The sequence below is a fragment of the Triticum dicoccoides genome, chromosome 2A (assembly GCF_002162155.2).
Source record: "Triticum dicoccoides isolate Atlit2015 ecotype Zavitan chromosome 2A, WEW_v2.0, whole genome shotgun sequence".
Taxonomy (NCBI): Eukaryota; Viridiplantae; Streptophyta; class Magnoliopsida; order Poales; family Poaceae; genus Triticum; species Triticum dicoccoides.
This window is the reverse complement of record NC_041382.1, coordinates 18,814,167-18,822,254: the sequence shown is the minus strand read 5'-3', so window position 1 is coordinate 18,822,254 and position 8,088 is coordinate 18,814,167. Positions and strand designations below refer to the sequence as shown.

General features: G+C 54.7%; 1 pseudogene; it reads right to left on the bottom strand.

Moving 5' to 3' along the window:
• Positions 1 to 6,300: 6,300 nt before the first annotated feature.
• Positions 6,301 to 7,636, bottom strand: LOC119358681 (annotated as a pseudogene).
• Positions 7,637 to 8,088: the final 452 nt, after the last annotated feature.

Genomic DNA, 8,088 nt, shown 5'->3' with positions numbered 1-8,088 from the left:
CCATCCCCGCGCCAAACGAATGGAGCCGCATAAATCGGCAGCATCAACCTAAGCAGCATTACTAAAATCCATCCCCACGCCACACGAATCGAGCCAACTGGAAAGATGGGAGGGAGGGAGGGAGGGAGGGCTTACAGCGCGCTGGTGCCGTTAAAACTTTCTGGCACCCAGATCCGCTGCCCCTCCGGCAGGATGTGGAGCTGCCGCCGGTATCCGCCCTGCCCCTGCGCGATGAGGCCGCTTGTCCTCCTCTGGAGGTTGCGAGCCGCGGACAACATCTCGCGCGACCTTCGCATCGCTCGCCTTCGTGGTCGGCGCTCCTCCTTCCTCGCGCCCAATCTGGTGACGCAGCTGATGGCCCATGCTGCCAGTCGACCTCGACGCGGTTGGAGCACTCGCCGCCCGCTTGGTCGCAGCACTTGTCACCATGCCGCAACGCCACTCGCAGCCATGCTCGTCACATGGATGCTCGCCGCGATGAAGATGCTCTGTACGGATGCTCGCACCATGTCCATGTGACGAGCATCCATGTGAGGGATGTCCACTCCATAGAAGAGGGCACTTGACTTGCATGGCAGATCCACCAAGTTGGCATCCCAGTCCAGTGTTATGTGCGTATACTCCACCAAGTTGGCAGAACTAGCAAAATCCATCCCCGCGCCACACGAATGGTGCCGCATAAATCGGCAGCAGCAACCTAAGCAGCATTACTAAAATCCATCCCCACGCCACACGAATCGAGCCAACTGGAAAGATGGGAGGGAGGGAGGGAGGGAGGGCTTACAGCGCGCTGGTGCCGTTAAAACTTTCTGGCACCCAGATCCGCTGCCCCTCCGGCAGGATGTGGAGCTGCCGCCGGTATCCGCCCTGCCCCTGCGCGATGAGGCCGCTTGTCCTCCTCTGGAGGTTGCGAGCTGCGGACAACATCTCGCGCGACCTTCGCATCGCTCGCCTTCGTGGCCGGCGCTCCTCCTTCCTCGCGCCCAATCTGGTGACGCAGCTGATGGCCCATGCTGCCAGTCGTCCTCGACGCGGTTGGAGCACTCGCCGCCCGCTTGCTCGGCAGCACTTGTCACCATGCCGCAACGCCACTCGCAGCCATGCTCGTCACATGGATGCTTGCCGCAATGAAGATGCTCTGTACGGATGCTCGCACCATGTCCATGTGACGAGCATCCATGTGAGGGATGTCCACTCCACAGAAGAGGGCACTTGACTTCCATGGCAGATCCACCAAGTTGGCATCCCAGTCCAGTGCTATGTGCGTATACTCCACCAAGTTGGCAGAACTAGCAAAATCCATCCCCGCGCCACACGAATGGAGCCGCATAAATCGGCAGCATCAACCTAAGCAGCATTACTAAAATCCATCCCCACGCCACACGAATCGAGCCAACTGGAAAGATGGGAGGGAGGGAGGGAGGGAGGGCTTACAGCACGCTGGTGCCGTTAAAACTTTCTGGCACCCAGATCCGCTGCCCCTCCGGCAGGATGTGGAGCTGCCGCCGGTATCCGCCCTGCCCCTGCGCGATGAGGCCGCTTGTCCTCCTCTGGAGGTTGCGAGCCGCGGACAACATCTCGCGCGACCTTCGCATCGCTCGCCTTCGTGGCCGGCGCTCCTCCTTCCTCGCGCCCAATCTGGTGACGCAGCTGATGGCCCATGCTGCCAGTCGTCCTCAACGCGGTGGGAGCACTCGCCGCCCGCTTGCTCGGCAGCACTTGTCACCATGCCGCAACGCCACTCGCAGCCATGCTCGTCACATGGATGCTTGCCGCAATGAAGATGCTCTGTACGGATGCTCGCACCATGTCCATGTGACGAGCATCCATGTGAGGGATGTCCACTCCACAGAAGAGGGCACTTGACTTGCATGGCAGATCCACCAAGTTGGCATCCCAGTCCAGTGCTATGTGCGTATACTCCACCAAGTTGGCAGAACTAGCAAAATCCATCCCCGCGCCACACGAATGGAGCCGCATAAATCAGCAGCATCAACCTAAGCAGCATTACTAAAATCCATCCCCACGCCACATGAATTGAGCCAACTGGAAAGATGGGAGGGAGGGAGGGAGGGAGGGCTTACAGCGCGCTGGTGCCGTTAAAACTTTCTGGCACCCAGATCCGCTGCCCCTCCGGCAGGATGTGGAGCTGCCGCCGGTATCCGCCCTGCCCCTGCGCGATGAGGCCGCTTGTCCTCCTCTGGAGGTTGCGAGCCGCGGACAACAACTCGCGCGGCCTTCACATCGCTCGCCTTCGTGGCCGGCGCTCCTCCTTCCTCGCGCCCAATCTGGTGACGCAACTGATGGCCCATGCTGCCAGTCGTCCTCGACGCGGTTGGAGCACTCGCCGCCCGCTTGCTCGGCAGCACTTGTCACCATGCCGCAACGCCACTCACAGCCATGCTCGTCACATAGATGCTCGCCGCAATGAAGATGCTCTGTACGGATGCTCGCACCATGTCCATGTGACGAGCATCCATGTGAGGGATGTCCACTCCACAGAAGAGGGCACTTGACTTGCATGGCAGATCCACCAAGTTGGCATCCCAGTCCAGTGCTATGTGCGTATACTCCACCAAGTTGGCAGAAGTAGCAAAATCCATCCCCGCGCCACACGAATGGAGCCGCATAAATCGGCAGCATCAACCTAAGCAGCATTACTAAAATCCATCCCCACGCCACACGAATCGAGCCAACTGGAAAGATGGGAGGGAGGGAGGGAGGGAGGGCTTACAGCGTGCTGGTGCCGTTAAAACTTTCTGGCACCCAGATCCGCTGCCCCTCCGGCACGATGTGGAGCTGCCGCCGGTATCCGCCCTGCCCCTGCGCGATGAGGCCGCTTGTCCTCCTCTGGAGGTTGCGAGCCGCGGACAACATCTCGCGCGACCTTTGCATCGCTCGCCTTCGTGGCCGGCGCTCCTCCTTCCTCGCGCCCAATCTAGTGACGCAGCTGATAGCCCATGCTGCCAGTCGTCCTCGACGCGGTTGGAGCACTCGCCGCCCGCTTGCTCGGCAGCACTTGTCACCATGCCGCAACGCCACTCATAGCCATGCTCGTCACATGGATGCTCGCCGCAATGAAGATGCTCTGTATGGATGCTCGCACCATGTCCATGTGACGAGCATCCATGTGAGGGATGTCCACTCCACAGAAGAGGGCACTTGACTTGCATGGCAGATCCACTAAGTTGGCATCCCAGTCCAGTGCTATGTGCGTATACTTCACCAAGTTGGCAGAACTAGCAAAATCCATCCCCGCGCCACACGAATGGAGCCGCATAAATCGGCAGCATCAACCTAAGCAGCATTACTAAAATCCATCCCCACGCCACACGAATCGAGCCAACTGGAAAGATGGGAGGGAGGGAGGGAGGGAGGGAGGGCTTACAGCGCGCTGGTGCCGTTAAAACTTTCTGGCACCCAGATCCGCTGCCCCTCCGACAGGATGTGGAGCTGCCGTCGGTATCCGCCCTGCCCCTGCGCGATGAGGCCGCTTGTCCTCCTCTGGAGGTTGCGAGCCGTGGACAACATCTCGCGCGACCTTCGCATCGCTCGCCTTCGTGGCCGGCGCTCCTCCTTCCTCGCGCCCAATCTGGTGACGCAGCTGATGGCCCATGCTGCCAGTCGTCCTCGACGCGGTTGGAGCACTCGCCGCCCGTTTGCTCGGCAGCACTTGTCACCATGCGGCAACGCCACTCGCAGCCATGCTCGTCACATGGATGCTCGCCGCAATGAAGATGCTCTGTACGGATGCTCGCACCATGTCCATGTGACGAGCATCCATGTGAGGGATGTCCACTCCACAGAAGAGGGCACTTGACTTGCATGGCAGATCCACCAAGTTGGCATCCCAGTCCAGTGCTATGTGCGTATACTCCACCAAGTTGGCAGAACTAGCAAAATCCATCCCCGCGCCACACGAATGGAGCCGCATAAATCGGCAGCATCAACCTAAGCAGCATTACTAAAATCCATCCCCACGCCACACGAATCGAGCCAACTGGAAAGATGGGAGGGAGGGAGGGAGGGAGGGCTTACAGCGCGCTGGTGCCGTTAAAACTTTCTGGCACCCAGATCCGATGCCCCTCCGGCAGGATGTGGAGCTGCCGCCGGTATCCGCCCTGCCCCTGCGCGATGAGGCCGCTTGTCCTCCTCTGGAGGTTGCGAGCCGCGGACAACATCTCGCGCGACCTTCGCATCGCTCGCCTTCGTGGCCGGCGCTCCTCCTTCCTCGCGCCCAATCTGGTGACGCAGCTGATGGCCCATGCTGCCAGTCGTCCTCGACGCGGTTGGAGCACTCGCCGCCCGCTTGCTCGGCAGCACTTGTCACCATGCCGCAACGCCACTCGCAGCCATGCTCGTCACATGGATGCTCGCCGCAATGAAGATGCTCTGTACGGATGCTCGTACCATGTCCATGTGAGGAAGCAGTGGCTCTGTACGCGCTTGCAGCAATGAAGATGAGGCAGCACTAGTACCGGATATATATTATGGAATAGAATCCCAAAAGATAAGGCCACGTGTGTTGTGACCGATAGCGTTCCTTTTGTTGTTGTTTTATTTAGCAAGCTGATGGTATACTAGCGTTAATTGATTTTGGTGGAATGGTCACGTCTATTATGATTCAAGTGTAATATATAGTCAGCTGAATAAGGTTTCTTTTTTTTAGCTAACTGATGAGCCCTGGTCGCATACACTTTTTTTTTCGAAAAGGGAAGTCGCATACACAGTAGATAAAATTTGAGCACAACTCATATGCTTATTGTTTTTCAAGCACAAGAGAGTTTGGTATTTTGAACGTGTTATACAAAGCCACCTCTATCTTCACCAGTTATCTATTTTTTTCCTACACACAAGCCATCTCTATGTTGTTGTTGTTTTTTGTTTTTTGCGAGGGAAGCCATCTCTATGTTGTTGTAAAGAGTCTCGAGCCTCTTTGCCGTCTGGATGAACCCCAATATCACCTGCACACACACACACACACACACACAAATTCACCACCCACAGTAAATATCATATCAGAAATGAATCAAAAGCTTAGCATGGATTCTATTGTTTGCTGCTACATGGGATAGGGGGGTGGACACGGTCCGGGCCGGTCCGGTCCCTGACCGAGCCAGCGTTTGGACCGGCCGCCGGCGGTCCGGACCGGACCGGACCGACGAACCTGGCGGTCTTGTTTATAGGGACCGGACCGGCGGCTGCAAAGCCCGGGCCGGACCGAGCGGACCGGCCAACAACCACCGGCGGCGACGTCCATGGGTGCAGCAGCGAGGTAGGCGACGTGCAAGGGACTGCGGCGAGGTGGGCGACGTGCTGTGGAAGTGCGCTGGGCAGCGCGGCTGTTGTTTGATTGATTTTTGATGTAGCCATGAACCAGCACACGATGTATTTCTTAGCAGTTTTTCTGTTGCATGCAAGTAATGTTGCGCGTGCATGAGCCCATGATTTTCGCTGTGCGGGCCTTCCCCTGATTAGCGGATCAAATCTAACGTGGAGAAGGTCGTCAAATGATGCCATGATTTTTGGATCAATCCTATTTTCTCTCGTACTTTCTATTCTCTGTTCGGCTCAATAAAAGGAACAGCTACGTGGGATCGATGACGCGTGATTAGAGGAAGCCGCCGCCAAATTTAGAGCCTTCCAAAACAATACTGTATTTGCCTAATCTGTTGGACGAGAAAGTCACGGCAAACCATTACTCCCACGATCCAAAAATCAGGGCCGAGCATTTCTCCCACGATCCAAAAATCACGTCAGAGCGTTCTCCCACGATCCGATTAGTGGCCTACGTGCGTGCTTGCTCTGCTGAAGTGGCTGCCATGGCACTTGTCTTTGTCTCCACGGCGAAAAGCGCTGACATGGCAAGAAATACCGCTGCCATGGCATGAATTGGTGCAACAGTTGTGGTCGATGCCATGGTCGAGAACTCGAGAGCGGCTGCGGTGCACACACAACAGCGACGGGGAGCGGCGGCAAGATGCTAGGACGAAACTGGGAGGTGAGAATTGAAGGGTGGGGCAAGCTTGAAGACATGGTGGTTCACCCCAGGGCTGCCGGTGGCCGCGACGACGAGGAACGGCGGCGGCTGTCGCTGTGTTTTCTCGGTCCGCTCGGTCGGCCCGGTTAAAGACCGGACCGGACCGATATTTTTTCGGGCCCAATTCGGCAGACCGGACCGTCCAATTTCTATAGCGAGCCAGGACCGAGCGGGCCAAGACCGAACGGGCCACGAGCGGGCCGAAAAGCCCGCTCGGTACGTCCAGCCTGAGGATAGGACAGGATATGATATGTATGATGCTAGTGCTTCCAGTATCTCCATAGTGTGGGTGTTCCCAGCTTTGTCAGGTTCACTCTCTGCAACAACCAACAAAAAACAGAATGAATATCCTTTGATGAAGACAGACACTGGGATTATTAGGTTCCCAGGAGACAGACAGACAGACAGACAGACATGATACTGAATAATACACCAAGAATCAAATTATCTTTTTGCCTTGTCAACAAATTAGTCACGAGTTTCGCAAAGCAATCACAATGAGAACGACTTGACCACACTGACAGATCCCACCTAACTAGCAACCATGGCCCATTGCCATGTGATCCCAGCCACACCCAGCAGGGTCACACGCCTTTCATCATACTACTGTATTATATATGGCCCAGTCTAATCTTTCAGACAAAAATTACTTGTCATGTCATGATTAGTTTGCCGGGATAGTTTAGTGACAGTGATTAATTACCGCTCGCAGCTTCGAGGTCGAGTGAAGGTTGTTGGCCCGGCTGCTGGACGTCGCCGTGCAGGAAGACCATGGCCTTGTGTGCCGGACCCTCGGCTTTGTTGGCTTCTGGTACTCGATGCTTGCTGCTTGCAAAACAGGGCAAGATATTTAGTCACTTTGTGCTACTAACAGACAGTTTACAGAAAGCATTCTGGCTACAAACATTGTGAATGCAAATCATGGCATGACATGGTCTTATAGTAGTTCATGTCTTTTGTCTCCCATGTCGAAGCTGCCGCAGAACGAACCGTTGCCGCCATCGATCTCGTCGTCGTCCTCATTGCCAGTCGGAGCTTCCAAGACACTCAGGGCATTCCTCTGCAACTTCACCTCCACACCATTCTTCAGAACCTGCTTTTCCAATAATAATCTCTCAGGGATTAGAACAAAAGATACCATATTTGGATGGATGTTGACTTCTACTAATGTTTTTTTATATATAGCTTTATTATATGCGTCTTCAACTTTCAAGCTAGTCTGAAATTGCTTGCTTGCTTGACTAGCTAGCTAGCTACTTTCTGAAAAGAAAAAGTGAAGTCAAAAGACATGATTCCTTTCACTCCATTGCAATTGTCAATATAAAGAAGCAGCCACTAGCTAAGCAGAGTTTCAGTGGAATGCCTAATTGAAAATGAAAGGAAGCAAGCAAGCAAGACTGACCAGCCAGTGCCAGCCTCCAAGGCCAACAGCCTTCTTGACCACACCCTGTAGGCCGACCAGCACCGACTTTGTTCGGTTGTTACCTGTGATGACGACCTTGGTGTGCCTGGAAGCACGGTGAGCTCCTCGTCGCGGCTCTCGTAACGGGACAGCGACAGCATCCGCGAAGAACAGACATCGGTCCCCATAATCATACTGCTCACCGGCCTGATGTCGTCTCCCTGCTGAAATAAAAGGCGTGGCACCAAATTCAACCTATCAATACACAGCCAGCTCAACACAAGGAATACAGTAGACAGCACCATGATTCACAGCAAAAGTTGCCAAAATCAGCTCAAGATTCACAGCAGAGTGCATGGATATGAAGATTGATTAATTATAGCAGAGTGTAAGAATTTGAAGATTTGCAGCTGAGTGGATTAATCTCAAGATTTATTATAGCAGAGTGAAAAAGTGAAGAGCATCTGATATCTGAAGGAGTGGTGAACACTGAACAGTTGATGCAGTTTCATAAATCCAAAGCTATACCAAGTTACAGGCAGCAAGAATCACTTTATAACACAGCAGAAGTCCCAGATCTAGGTAATTAAAAAGACTGATCATGCATAAGGGGAATCCAATTCACAGTCCAAATGCTATCATGTTT